Below are 13,977 nucleotides of genomic sequence, written 5' to 3' on the forward strand. Positions count from 1 at the left end.
TTCATCCTCCACACATGTCCAAACCATCTCAGTCTCACCTCTCTAGTTTTGTCCCCAAACTGACACGTGTGCTGTCCCTCTAATATGTTCATTTCTACTTTTGTCCAACCACGTCACTCCTAGTGAAAAACGCAACATCTTCAATTCTGCTACCTCCAACTGTGCCTCCTGTCTTTTTGTCAGTGGTACTGTTTCCATTCCGTACAACATGGCTGGCCTTACTACGGTCTTATAAACTTTCCCTTTCATTTCTGCAGAGACCCTTCTGTCACAGATCACTCCTGTCACCTTTCTCCACCCACTCCATCCTGCCTGCACTCTCTTTTTTACCTCTCTACCACACTCTCCATTACTTTGTACAGTTGACCCCAAGTATCTGAATCCATCTACCTTCGCCACTTCTACATCTTGCAGCGTCACAGTTCCCCTGTCATCTCTCTCATTTACACACATGTACTGAGTCTTGCTTCTGCTTACTTAATTCCCCTTCTCTCCAGTGCATATCTCCCTCTCTCAAGCTCTGCCTCAGCTTCTTCCTGGCTCTCACTACATATCACAATATCGTCTCCAAACATCATTGTCCACGGTGGCTCCTGTCTAATCTCATCTGTCAACCTGTCTATCACCATTGCAAACAAGAAGGGGCTCAAAGTCGATCCTTGATGCAATCCCACCTCCACCTTGAAACCCTCAGTCATTCCAACTGAACATCTCACTGCTGTTACACCATCGTCGTACATGTCCTTCACCACCCTCACGTACTTCTCTGCCACTCCTGATTTTCTCATACAGTACCACAGCTTCCCTCTCGGTACCCTATCATAAGCCTTCTCCAAGTATATAAACACACAATGCAACTCCTTCTGACCTTCTCTGTACTTCCCCATCACCATTCTCAAAGCAAATATGGCGTCTATAGTACTTCTCCCTGGCATGAAAGTTGTTGAATGCTGTGAAGAGTCTGTATGATGGTGCTACGGCTGCAGTGCGTGTGGATGGTGAACTAAGTGAATTTTTCTCTTTGAAGGTTGGGCTGAAACAGGGATGTGTCATGTCTCCATGGTTGTTCAATCTGTACATGGATGGGGTAATAAAAGAGGTACAAGGTAGGGTAGTGGATGTTGGAGTGGCCCTTGTGAAAGAGGATAGTGTTTGGAAACTCCCTGTACTGTTGTTTGTAGATGATACTGTGTTGTTGAGTGAAGACGAAGGGGAGCTGCAAGGCTTGGTGGATGAGTTTGGGAGAGTGTGTAAGAAACGGAATCTAAAGGTGAATGTAGGGAAGAGTAAAGTGATGGTCTTTGAGAGAGGTGAAGTCAGTGAATGTACAGCGAGGTTGGATGGTGAGGAATTGGAAAATGTGAGTACGTTTAAGTACTGTACTTGGGTAGTGTGATGAGTAAGGATGGAGGTTTGGAGGGTGAAGTGCTTGAAAGGGTACAGCAGGGAAGAAAGGTTGCTGGTTCTTTGAAAGCAGTGATAAGAAACAGGGAAGTGAGCATGGAAGTGAAAAAGTTACTACATGACAGTATTGTGATACCAACTCTAACGTATGGAAGTGAAGCTTGGACTTTGTTAGAAGGACACAAGTCAAGAGTGAGAGCAGTGGAAATGGGTTATTTAAGAGGAGCCTGTGGAGTCACATGGAGAGACAGGCTGACGAATGAGGATATAAAGGAGCGTTGTGGCGTGGATATGATAGGAAGCGTTATGAGGAACACACTGAGGTGGTTTGGCCATGTGGAGGGGATGGAGGGTGAAAGACTGACGAAGAGTGTGTATGAGTAAGGTGGTGGCCGAGGAAGAGATGGAGGGATGGGGTGGAGAGGTATATGAGAAAGGGGGGTGTGAGTTGGGAGCAGGGCAGTGAAATGGCAGGGTACAAGGCGACGTGGAGGCGATTTGTTTGTGGCCACCCCAAACGGGATTGAGGCGTCTGGCAGTAGACTGATAGATAGACAATTAACACAAAGTCCCAACTTCCCATCATCTCAGGTTCAACTGTAGCCGCATTACGTACACCAGGTTGAGTCTTCCTACTACAAGTACTTCATGTATCAACCCACTCCACACCAAAACGGACTAACTATCCACATCAGCCGCTGAAGTTATCTGAGAATAGCCATCTGATGCAAATCTGGGTGTGCGTGCTGGACTATAACACCTCCTTTTGTGCAGAAAACAGCCAAGGTGAGCACTTTTACTATCACATAGCTTACTTTAACCAGCTATCAGGTCTATTCACAGAAAACAAAAAATGAAAATGAAAATAGCCAGACTGGAGGGTCACACAGATTCCCAAACCCTTGGCACGGAGGACCAAAAAGCCAACAAAAGCTCTGGCATGGAACAGGTTAAGTTGAACTAAGGTGGATAAAATTATAGTTTCTAACAAGAACAGAATTACGAGATTTTGATGTTTTCTCGGTTTTTAGACATTTCTGACACTTTTCTTCTGACATTTTCGCCGTAAAATAATATCTAACTCTTGAAGATAACCAGAATCTCACCTAATCTTCAGGAGTAAAATAAAAATAGTTTGCGACGAATATACCATAGAAGTGTCTAAAATACTGAAAAACGGATAAATATCTCGTAATTCTGTTTTGGCTGAAACCATAACAATACGCTAAGATGATCCCTTTACAATACTACAGTATCTTACGTTGCAAATAGTTCTAATAAACATAAACAACTATAAATATACACTTGTATAGTCAAAGAAACATTTAATATTGTGCGATCGGACTTAAATGCAATAAACTCACTCCAAACCTTACCTTTCACACAAAGCTATATCTGTTTCACCCCTCTCTCCCTGCAGCAACCTGTTGATATTCCCGACAAAACTCCGCTGCTCGGCCAAGTTCGCGACTTACTGACAGAAGAGTTCTGATAAAAGCTCCCCAATCACAATATGGCATAATTACGTGATAAAATAAGCAAAGTTTTGATTGGTCAAAATCTTGACCCGTATCTCTACTGGCGACCAATCAAACTCAGTCATATGACAGACCAGCTGACTGACACCAGCGCCCTCTATGTTGGCCGATTGCTTCCTACTTGACTCCGTATACAACCTTTATGATAACTTTCTCACTATTGACTTCACTTGTAGTTGACCATATATAAAATAATATGAAAACCATGGCAGTAATCATCTGAGTGCCAAAATTTGGGGGGAATTTTAAAATCAGCACCAGACAATCAACTCATGCCGCTGTTCATGCAATCGGAAACAATGTTTTCAAAAATAGTTCGTCGAAAGCGTTAACTATAAAAACAATTTAGTCTTTATAATACGTAACTTGTTTTCTTGTTATAGTACATTTGAAACAGAAAATGTTGCTCTGAATAAATTTTCGTCAAAATCTTAACGCGGATATCTACTGGCGCCGATTCAAACTCATGACAGGCCAGCTGACACCAGCGCTTTCAAGTTGACTCCATATATTTCCTTTATGAAAGCTTTCAAATCGTTGACAACTTTTACTTGAGCATATATTGAATATGTTGACAACCATCACAGTAATCAACAGATTGCCCAAATTTATGGGGGAATTTTAAAATCAGCACCAAACAATCAACTCATGCCGCTGTTCATGCAATCCAATGCAATCGTAGACAATGTTTTCAAAACTCGTTCGTGGAAAGCGCCAAATATAACAGCAGTTTAGTCCTAATAATGAGTTTATATATATATATATATATATATATATATATATATTTATATATATATATATATATATATATATATATTCATAATGGTGACTGCAGGGCCTTGAATGGAATGATTCACCCCATTCATATGGCCATTATATGCCAAGTAAGCTAAGCCATGAATGAACTCCTCCCTGTCAAACTGTTCTGAGAGTGGGCATTCTTTTCTCTCAAAAAAAGTGAAACTTTTGCCCGAAGTTCAATCAAGCGCTTCAAGATTTGTCCTCTGGAAAGCCAGCGAACTTCTGTGTGGTAGAGAAGAACTTCATATTCTGCTCCCATTTCTCGACAAAACCTCTTGAAAACACGGTGGTTTGGAACCCTGGTTCTGATGAAGTTAACGACTTTCAAGTCAGTCGACAAGACTTCGTTCAGGATTGTTAGCAGAGTCTTTGGTGCCAACGCATGCCGATGTAAAAAAAAAAAAAAAAAAAAAAAAACAGAGGGTCACAACGACCTGAGGAGCTTCTTTTTTCACCAAAGCAGCAAAACCAGATGTGTTGCCAAACATTGCAGGTGCTCCGTGTGCGCAGTGTACCAAGATTTTTCTTCCAGTCAAAGTATTGCTTGGCAAAGAAACTATTCGCCATTTCTACGATGTCGATGGCCTTTGTAGTTTCCAAAAGGGGCTCACAAAATAGAAATTCTTCATTGATGACATCAGCATGCATACAGCGGATGAAAACCAGGAGCTGGCTGCACTGAGAGTCATCAGTAGTTTCATCCAGTTGCATGCTGAACGGAAATGGCGTAGATGCCAATTTCTCCATTACTTGCTTCAAAATAATACAACAAATGTCAACAGTTCTGGAAAGAATGACGTCACTTGACAAAGGCACTGCTTCAATATTCTTCCTCTGCTCAAAGCCACAAAACAGCTCAACCATTTTAAAGGGCACATGGCTTTACCAAGGTTTCTCTAATCGTATGTGTCATCGGCAGTGCAATAAGCAGCCTTGTAGGATGCTTCAAAAGGCTTTTGTGTTGGGGCAAATTCAAATTTTGGTAAAGTTCCAGCTTTCTCAAATGGAGCCTTCTTCGCACGAAGAAGATCAACATTGTCCGATGTATTTTCAGGATGGACAGACGTGAGGTGCTCCTTTCAATGGTAAACATGGGCCTCCAGAAACGCTGCCAGCGGTATAAGTAGTGGCAGGGTACATTTTCTTTAATTCCTTTCAATGGAAAACCATTATAGAAGTCAAAACCTGACGATGATGACGATTGTGTTACCTGACTAAGCGATTTTTCGGTAGTTCTCAGACAAATATTTAGCTTGGTTGAAAGCCAAAAGGCATCACGCAGTATCACTAAATTATTCTGACCTTCATGGATCCCAGGTTAAGAACCCCTGCTGTAGACACTGTGCTTACACCTGAGTTGCTACACAAGAGAATATCACATAGGTGTGGTGACATTGTTCATATACTCGGTCCAACGGGCTCTGCGTGGTATACTGGTCTCTTTGCACTTGGGTATCGCCACACACTAGTATACAGGGTATTGCTCTGGTCCTGGGAACTTATGTACTAACACAGCACTCTGAGTAGACTGGGGTAGAGACACTTTAGGAGTGGTGTTCCTGTCTCACAGTTTCTGTAACACATACAGACACTGTTACTGTTGAGTCTCTAACACGACACTGGGGTCTTGCTGCGTGGTCACTGGGCTGCCGAAGTCTGGGCTCATTGGAGGAGGCGCCCCGGGGTTGGAGAGAGTCCTACTGGTGAGCCCTCCTAAAGAAGGCACGGGACAGCTCTCAGGGACGTCACAGCCCGGGCACATGTCTGGTCTGGGGTGCAGGGAGGCCCTTTCCTGTCGGGGCGTCGACCTGGTGAGGCGCCCTTGGGGCTGGGTCCAAACAGTGTCAGGAGTCGGGCCTGCCACTTCTTACTTCTGGTGGAGGGCCAACGGTGGGTGGGGCCAAAGCGGTCCCGCCCTGGGGTCCAAGGGCTGGCCCTGGGAGGCCTGGGACTGCGGTCGCCTCTAGGTTGGGGTGCCATCAGGGGTTGACTGTTGCAACTCACCCGTGGGGCGTCCGTCAGGACCCGGCGTCATCCAGGGGCAGGCTGGAGGGCATGGACCCCACTTTCAGTGACAGGACCTCACCATCACTCCCAGAATGGCGGCACCTCTGGGGAACCACACCTGGAGGGAGAGACAGAAGGGCGCCCCACACAGCTGCAGGGTGGAGAGCGGGCTGCGCAAGGGATCTTCTCCGGGAGAACCCTCGGGACTGTGGACGAAGGGCGTACAGTGGCCGTCCCTTCCCCACCACGTACAGTGGCTGTCGTTGCGGATCCACAGGCCCTTAGGCTAGCAGCAGAAGGACGTACAGTGGACATTCCTTCCCTGGCGCATACAGTGGCCGTCGCCGCGGGGCTGCTTCCGAAGGAGGAAGAGGCAGATGAGGGACGTACGTGGCTGTTCCCTCCCCGGTGCATATAGTGGCCATCGTCGGAGGTCTGCCTGCCCGATGGGAAGTAGCTGAGGGACGTACAGTGGCCGTTCCCTTCCCGGTACATCCTGTGGCTATTACCACGGTGCTACTCAAGTAGGAGGAGGTGGATGATAGATGTACAGTGGTTGTTCCCTCCACGATGGGTACAGTGGCTGTTGTCGTAGTTCCACTCTTCCTGCCTTTGCCTGTCGGTGTGCATACAGTGGCCGTCACACCGAGGCAGGCTCCAGATGTAGCTGCAGCAGAAGGATGTACAATGGCCGTTCCTTCCCCGACATGTAGAATGGCTGTCGTCGCAGTGCTGCAGGGGGAAACAGCTGAGGGACGTACAGTGGCCGTTCCCACCCCGGTATGTCCTGTGGCCGTTCCTTCCCCAACATGTAGAATGGCCGTCATTACAGTGCTGCAGGGGGAAACAGCTGAGGGACGTACAGTGGCTGGCACCAATTATGTTTTTCGTATATATAAATGACATAGACAGTAACATTGGAAATGGAAGCTATCTGAATATGTTTGCGGATGATGCAAAAATTCAAAGGATAATTACTAACACAGATTCTTGCAAAGAGCTGCAAGAGAAGTTGAACAAGCTTCATGAATGGAGCAATAAATGACAAATGGATTTTAATGTGGATAAGTGTCATGTAACGAAATTTGGTAAAAGTGAGAAGATACCAAATTGGGATTATAAGTTAGGAAGACCCTACACATATCAGAAAGGGAGAAGGACCTAGGAGCAATTATCAGTAACAGACTATCTCCAGATGATCACATCAGTGAGAAAGTACGTAACATATATACATTGCTTGCTAATATGAGAATAGCATTCACATATATAAATGAAGATACGCAGAGAAAGATAATGACATCATTCATCAAACCAACCCTGGAGTATGCACCAGTAGTCTGGAATCCTCATCTCAAAAAAAAATAAAAAAAAAGATAAAATCGAAAAAGTACAAAGGGCAGCCACAAGATGGGTACCAAGCTTAAGGGATCTAAGCTGTGGAGAAAGACTGGAAAGACTGAATCTACCAACGCTGCAGGAGAGAAGGAGAAGGGGAGACATGATTATGCTATATAAATGCATCTCAGGGAAAGAGAAAATAGACATAAATGAATATATATCATATGGGGAAGCATCAGCAAGAGGACACTGCAAAAAACTGCATAAAAAGAGAGGCGATAAAGACAAGGAAATTCAGTTTCCCAAATAGGGCAATTGATCAGTGGAATGTACTACCAAATGAAGCAGTGTGTGCCAAAACTATTCATACATTCAAGGATATGTATGATAAAAATGGTTTAATACACGAGACAGTACGAGCTTGACTCATTCCTGTAAAGATACAGTTAGGTAAGAACAATTAGGTAAGAACACACACACACACACACACACACACACACACACACACACACACACACACACACACACACACACACACACACACACACACACACACACACACACACACACACACACACACACACACACACACACCGCTCGCTGGCTCAGTGGTAGCGTTCTCGCTTGCCATCTGGTAGACGGGAGTTCGCGCCTCGCTCAGGTTGCGAAAAGTTTCACTGACGAAGTGGGTGGTTACTGTCCCCCTTGAGCAAGGGGACGGGTGTGTGCGTGTGTGAAGGTCACAGCCTTGCCCTTAGATCGGACTATATGAGCTCTCAGCTCCCTTCCGGGAGGGTAAAAGCTGATGATCACGACCATCAAGTGATCCTGACCGACCCGGTGAATTACACACACACACGTAACATGTATACACTGCTTGCTAATATGAGAATAGCATTCACATATACAAATGAAGACATGCTGAGAAAGATAATAACATCATTCATCAGACCAACCCTGGAGTATGCATCAGAAGTCTGGATATCCTCATCTAAAAAAACACGTTGATAAGACTGAAAAAGTACAAAGGGTAGCTGCAAGATGGGTACCAAGCTTAAGGGATCTAAGCTACTAAGAAAGACTAGAAAAATTAAATCTACCAACACTACAGGAGTGAAGGAAAAGAGGAGACATGATTATGCTATATAAATGCATCTCAGGATTGAGAAAATAGTCATAATATATAACCTATGGGGGAGAATCAGCAAGAGGACACTGCAAAAAACTACACAAAAAGAGGGGCGATAAAGACGTAAGGAAATTCAGTTTCCCAAATAGGGCAATTGATCAGTGGAATGCACAACCGAATGAAATAGTGTGTGCCAAAACTATTCATAGATTTAAGGATATGTATGATAAAAATGGTTTACTACACGGAACAGTACGAGCTTGACTCATTCCTGTAAAGATACAATTAGGTAAGTACAATTAGGTACGAACACACACAAATTTCCACAAATACTTCTCACCCTTTATTTCAAAATGCATTCAAATTACAAGCAGCCCAGGATGGGAGTGGATCACTTCTCCAGAGACGGAAATGGTATTTCTCCGTCCAATGGAACTGTGGTGGGACTCTGGAGCATATATTTTACATTCGATTCCCTCGTAACCTGGCTTTTTTTTTTTTTTTTTTTTTTTTTTTTTTTTTAAGGAAAGGACGATCGATTCCCTCTCGAAACTTGGACTTTTTTTCTTCTTTTTAGGAAAGCGAATCTGTTTGGATACCGAACTCCTTCGACGGGAAGGGGAAATTTAGGGAAGGGATTATTTTTAAGAATACTGCTGCTGTCACAACTACACTCTTCCCACTCACCACCATTTCACATCCCATTTCCTCACCACTACCATCACCGCCATGACCACCCCACCCACATCCCACTCTCTGGTACACTTCACTCTACAACCACCACCCCACCCACATCCCACTCCCCAACCATACTCCATCCTGCCACCACTACCTACTGCCTAACATTGTACCCTATCCCCACCACACATCCCACTCCCCCACCACACTCCACCCCACCACCACCATCCACCTCCCCTACCACCAGTCCACATACCCCACCACACACCACCACCACTACTACCCCTCCTTCATCCCTACCACACTCCACCCTACTACCTCTCTATACTGCACTCCCTACTCCCCCACCATCCCACTCCCCTTCCACCGCACTCCCCCTACCACCACACTAGTCCACTCCTTGCAGCGGCTGCGGCGCAGAGGCAGTCAGTAATGCTTGAACCGTTGTGGGAGTTACACGTGCGTTAGAGTGTTCCGCTGTACGCTTCCTAACAGCTTGCAAATGTGATTTTCTTTCCATTACGTTGATGTCAAAGGACCAACCAACATATTTTCTCCCGAGGTAATTGGCGTGACTATAATGACGCCTGATGCTGTCACGCTCTGTTCCCCAATTTCCTCAACCTATTACAGTACGTATTTAATATACTTATCGTAATGGTTGATAATTACCTCTGAAGAGAAAGTGACTAAGGAAAAGATTAGGTAGTCTGAATACGAATCATCATTATCATCACCTCTCATCATCACCATCACTGTCATCATTCGTCATCGTCATGAGGACTCTCTCTCTCTCTCTCTTCAATCCAATGGCGCATTTTTCAACCTATTCTTGTTACCCCCAAATAATTTTACGAGCATATATTTGTTTTAAAGGGCTAATTTTCGTTCGGGAGGGGATAGAAGTACTTCATTCATCCTTTTACTACAAAATATCTATTGGTCTACAATGTTTAATTCGACTAGAAATTACGTTCTTAAAAAGTCCCAGGATTAAAGGAGCTGAAATAAGCTACCAAAGCTCAACCTTCACAGTGAAATGTTTAACTCACTTTCTCAACCACTGTATTTCAAAGCATCGATCAGGATCCAGACATGGGAAAAAGAAAACACACAAGTGTACTCATTTCACTTTAATTTGTTTCATAGTTTCTTCCTATTACAGCTTTTTTCATGTGGACACACGAAATAAGCTCTACATTTTTTCCACGGCACTTTTTCGTGTGTCACATCGAGTGCTTTTCTCTTGCCACAACTCAGCATTCAAGACAAATGGGCGAAAGTTTTATGCAAAGTTAAATGAGTTTGGAAGCGATGAGCATTGTCATCTGAAACAGACTGAATATCCATCACTAATCATTCAAGCCTTCCAGTTTTGGAAGTGATCCTTCTTTGTGAATTCTGAAGATTCGCTTACCTCTTACGACCGCATTGAAATCAGGGCAAAATTGATTCGGATGTTCAGATCTGAATAGCTTTCGGCTGCCTTTTTTTTTTTTTTTTTTTTTTTACTAGTTTTTGATATTCCTTTTTTTCTTTTGTTAAATTATTCTCACGTATTAGACTAAATAAAATTTCCTTGTTCCACTTTCCAGTTTCATCATAATTAATTGTTATTTTCCTGTTATTCATTTCTTTCTTTCCATTATATTTTCCTTTATGCAGTTGTCAACATTTCGGCTTCTGTGATTCACTCTCAGCTTAAGGTGGTAGATGGTGGCGACCATTATCCACTTACTTGATGCAGTGCTGCCTATTTCATCCTTTCTCTCTCACGTTCTGTCTCTGTGTCTGCTTTCTCTACATACTTCTCCCTTTCCTTCCTGACACTTTTTATCACTCTTCTTTCCACTTCAAGCAACTTTACACTGACTTACAAGCTTAATGGTTTCCTGTAACCAAGGCAACCATTTATAACTCTGGTTCCTAACCCTATAACCAAATTACGGGGAGAAGTGGAGTTTGTTGTAGTGCCCCTGTTAACTGGGTGGAGAGACACAAATGCGGCGTCCATCCAGGAACCAAACCCCCACACTTTCCTTGTGCCTTGCCGTGGCGAGACTCAGTCAGCCGCAGGGGAACGTTGGATCACTGCACGGGACGGCCCTGTAGGGACGATTGCTTGCCTGCCGTTGATGAGTCTGCTTGGCATGAAATACTGGGGTTAATCAGCATCAAAAACAATAACTCTCAGCTTAACAAACCTGTCAAGCGTTAGATGGAGCAGAGTATTAGAGTTGCCCAAACCGTGACACTGTAATACCGTCACCAGTTGCCTAGTCCTCTTTTGGTTGTATGCCATTCCAGCTAAACTGTCGATATTGTTTACTCGAGTAAGTCACAGGAGCCTCAACGTTGTGTCTACAGTAGTGTGTGAATTGGGTCAGCCATCTTTCCTCCCTCTAATGTCCTTGTTCTGGCCTCCTCTTTAACTGCTTGAGTTTTCTTCTCTCTTCGTGAATGTCTCCTAAATTTTCCTTTTTTTTTTTTTTTTTTTTTTTTTTTACATATCAGTACTCTCTCTCTTTCCATAGGCTAGAGAGAGAGAGAGAGAGAGAGAGATGCTACATGACAATTCTGATGGTTTAGAGAGCGCCCTACATGGTAAGGGGTTAGTGAATGCTGTAATCTCATCCTTTTACTTGGAAAAGTGTATCGTAATGTGAATACGGCAGTCTGCAGACACCAAGAATAAAGCACAAAGCACGTCATCGGATTGAGGGAGTTAAGTCATTTAGTGCAATAACTCTTCCCTATATTCTTGCTGCTACCAGACACTTACAGTCAAGTTTGGACGAACCCCTCGAAGTGACGAGGTTAAGCATTCACAATATGACATATTTTTGTCATTCATCCTTGTTGGCTGCTAGTGTTTCTATGTATCGTTCTCTCCCTCCCGTCGCTCCATCCATGACTCCTCATCACAGTCTACGTAGTCTTCCCTCTTTATACCCATTCACTCCAGTGATGAATAGTTTTAGTATATTCTTCCTATCTCCAGACGGTTTTATTTTGTTTGACAGATTTTTCGAACTAGAAAGGTTAGATGTAGTCGTTACCATTCTCTTCAGTACAAGAGGTCTTTCCTGTGTTGAATACAGTCGTCTGGAGGGAGGTAGCTAGAATAAAAACAAAGAGATAAATATACTGTATGTGCGCCGTCAGATTAGATGTTTAATTCTGGCAGACCCGCTGAAGTGAAGGTGGTATTCAACGCCTCAGTTTCAAAAAGTTTCATGCACTGGCGGGAAAAAATCATATAGGTAGCATGAACAAGATATAAATGACGTCCTCAGCTTTTCCTTCGATGCTTTTAAACTTTTTTCCCCACTCGTTTTCCCCTTCAAATTCCTCTCCCTCTTTTCTTCCCTTTTTACCTTCTCCGTTTCTTACTTCCCTTCCTTTGCATGTATACATCTCTTCTTTCCAGCTTCCCTCCGCTCTCCTTCCCTCCTTCAGATTCTCCTCCTCTTTTCACGCACTCTTTCCCTTATTCTCTCATCTCCTTTCCTCTTCACCTCTCACAAATTGCCACAGGAGAAAAAATACGTACCGCTACCTACAGTTGTTTTTCAGTCCTGCCTCTCTCTCTCTCTCTCTCTCTCTCTCTCTCTCTCTCTCTCTCTCTCTCTCTCTCTCTCTCTCACACACTAACTCAAATTTTACTTCACACTGATGGTAACCGTAATGTATCGTTCTCGGAGAGAGAGAGAGATGCAAGGACGTGGTGTACAAGAAGCCTGGAATTTGTACGTCACGCTGTAACTGAAACACGACAAAAGACACCTTTGATAGCTGCACCCACCCTTGCAATATTGTAAGGGGAAATAAATAAAAAATTATGGGGGAGGCGGAGAAGCAAGCCCCGGGGATCCCCCTCCCTATAATCTCTGGTCCGGTGAAGCTCCGGTACTGCGCAAAATTTCGTGTGTTTAGGTAAAAACCGTGGCGTTGTCCACCTGGCGTCAGTCCCCCTAATGTGGGGTGGCCACTGGGGCTCCCACCTTACATAAAACGTGGTCGGAGTGAACGTCTGCCAGTGTGCAAAATTTCATATTCCGTAGGTTAAAGTTCACAGCCGTACATAAAGGCTTTGGTCAGAATCCCCTGATACCGTCCCCAATGGGAGTGGCATTTGGGATTTCACCCTGTCTAAAACGTGGCCCCAATAGAGATCTACCATTATAAGATTTTTGATGTTCATAGGTAAAAAAAAAAAAAAAAAAAAAAAAAAAAACTATGGCGTTCTTCGCCTTAGGGGCCGCCACCCTGTCCGTGGCGGGTGGTCATCACGAGTCACCCAAAAACATGGTCGGGGTAAACACCTACCTTTATTAAAAATTTCATGTTCCTAGCTTAAAAACAATGGCTGTTCATAATAGCCTTGCCAGAACCCCCAAAGGTCGCCCCCTTCCCCGCGTGGGGCGACTTTCACTGGTTTCACCTCCCTAAAATGTGGCTGGGGTGAACATCTAAAATATTCAAAATATCATGTTCTTCAGTTAAAAACTTTGACCGTTCAAAACAATTTTGGCCAATAGGGGCCGCCACCCCCAATGGGGGACGGTTCTTGGGATTCAAGCATGCTTATAAACTGGCACGAGCGAAGCTCTAAGGTCGTGCAAAAATTCGTGTTCTTAGGTAAAAAACTGACCGTGTCTAATGGCTTTGGGTGCGGTGCCAGAGGGCCGTCCCCTTGGGGGGGAGGGGACCTCGGGGGTCCCACTCTGCCTGAAACCTAGCCGGGGGAGAGGTGTACCATATTGAATAATTTTGCTTCCTTGACACTCATCCCATAAGGCCTGTACCCCTTCAAGAAAATGCAGTAACTCAGCAAGTGAGTGAGGTGGGCAGGGAGTGACACAGTTAGTGACAAACACTATATTTGGCCAGCCTATGGGTGTGACAAAAATAGGCCTACCGATATAGGCAGCCAGAATTTTTGCTTTGAGTATGGGAAGTGAACAACTAGTCCTGATGTAGCAGCAGCACGTCATACACTTTCACAGCTCCCTGTTGTAACAAGTATTCGTTTTTGCAGGAAGACAAGGCAAGTGCAGAATATTCCATTGCCTTAGTTAT

This window comes from Coenobita brevimanus, chromosome 82 (genome assembly GCF_032717465.1).
Source record: "Coenobita brevimanus isolate Jiangsu-jjx chromosome 82, ASM3271746v2, whole genome shotgun sequence".
NCBI lineage: Eukaryota > Metazoa > Arthropoda > Malacostraca > Decapoda > Coenobitidae > Coenobita > Coenobita brevimanus.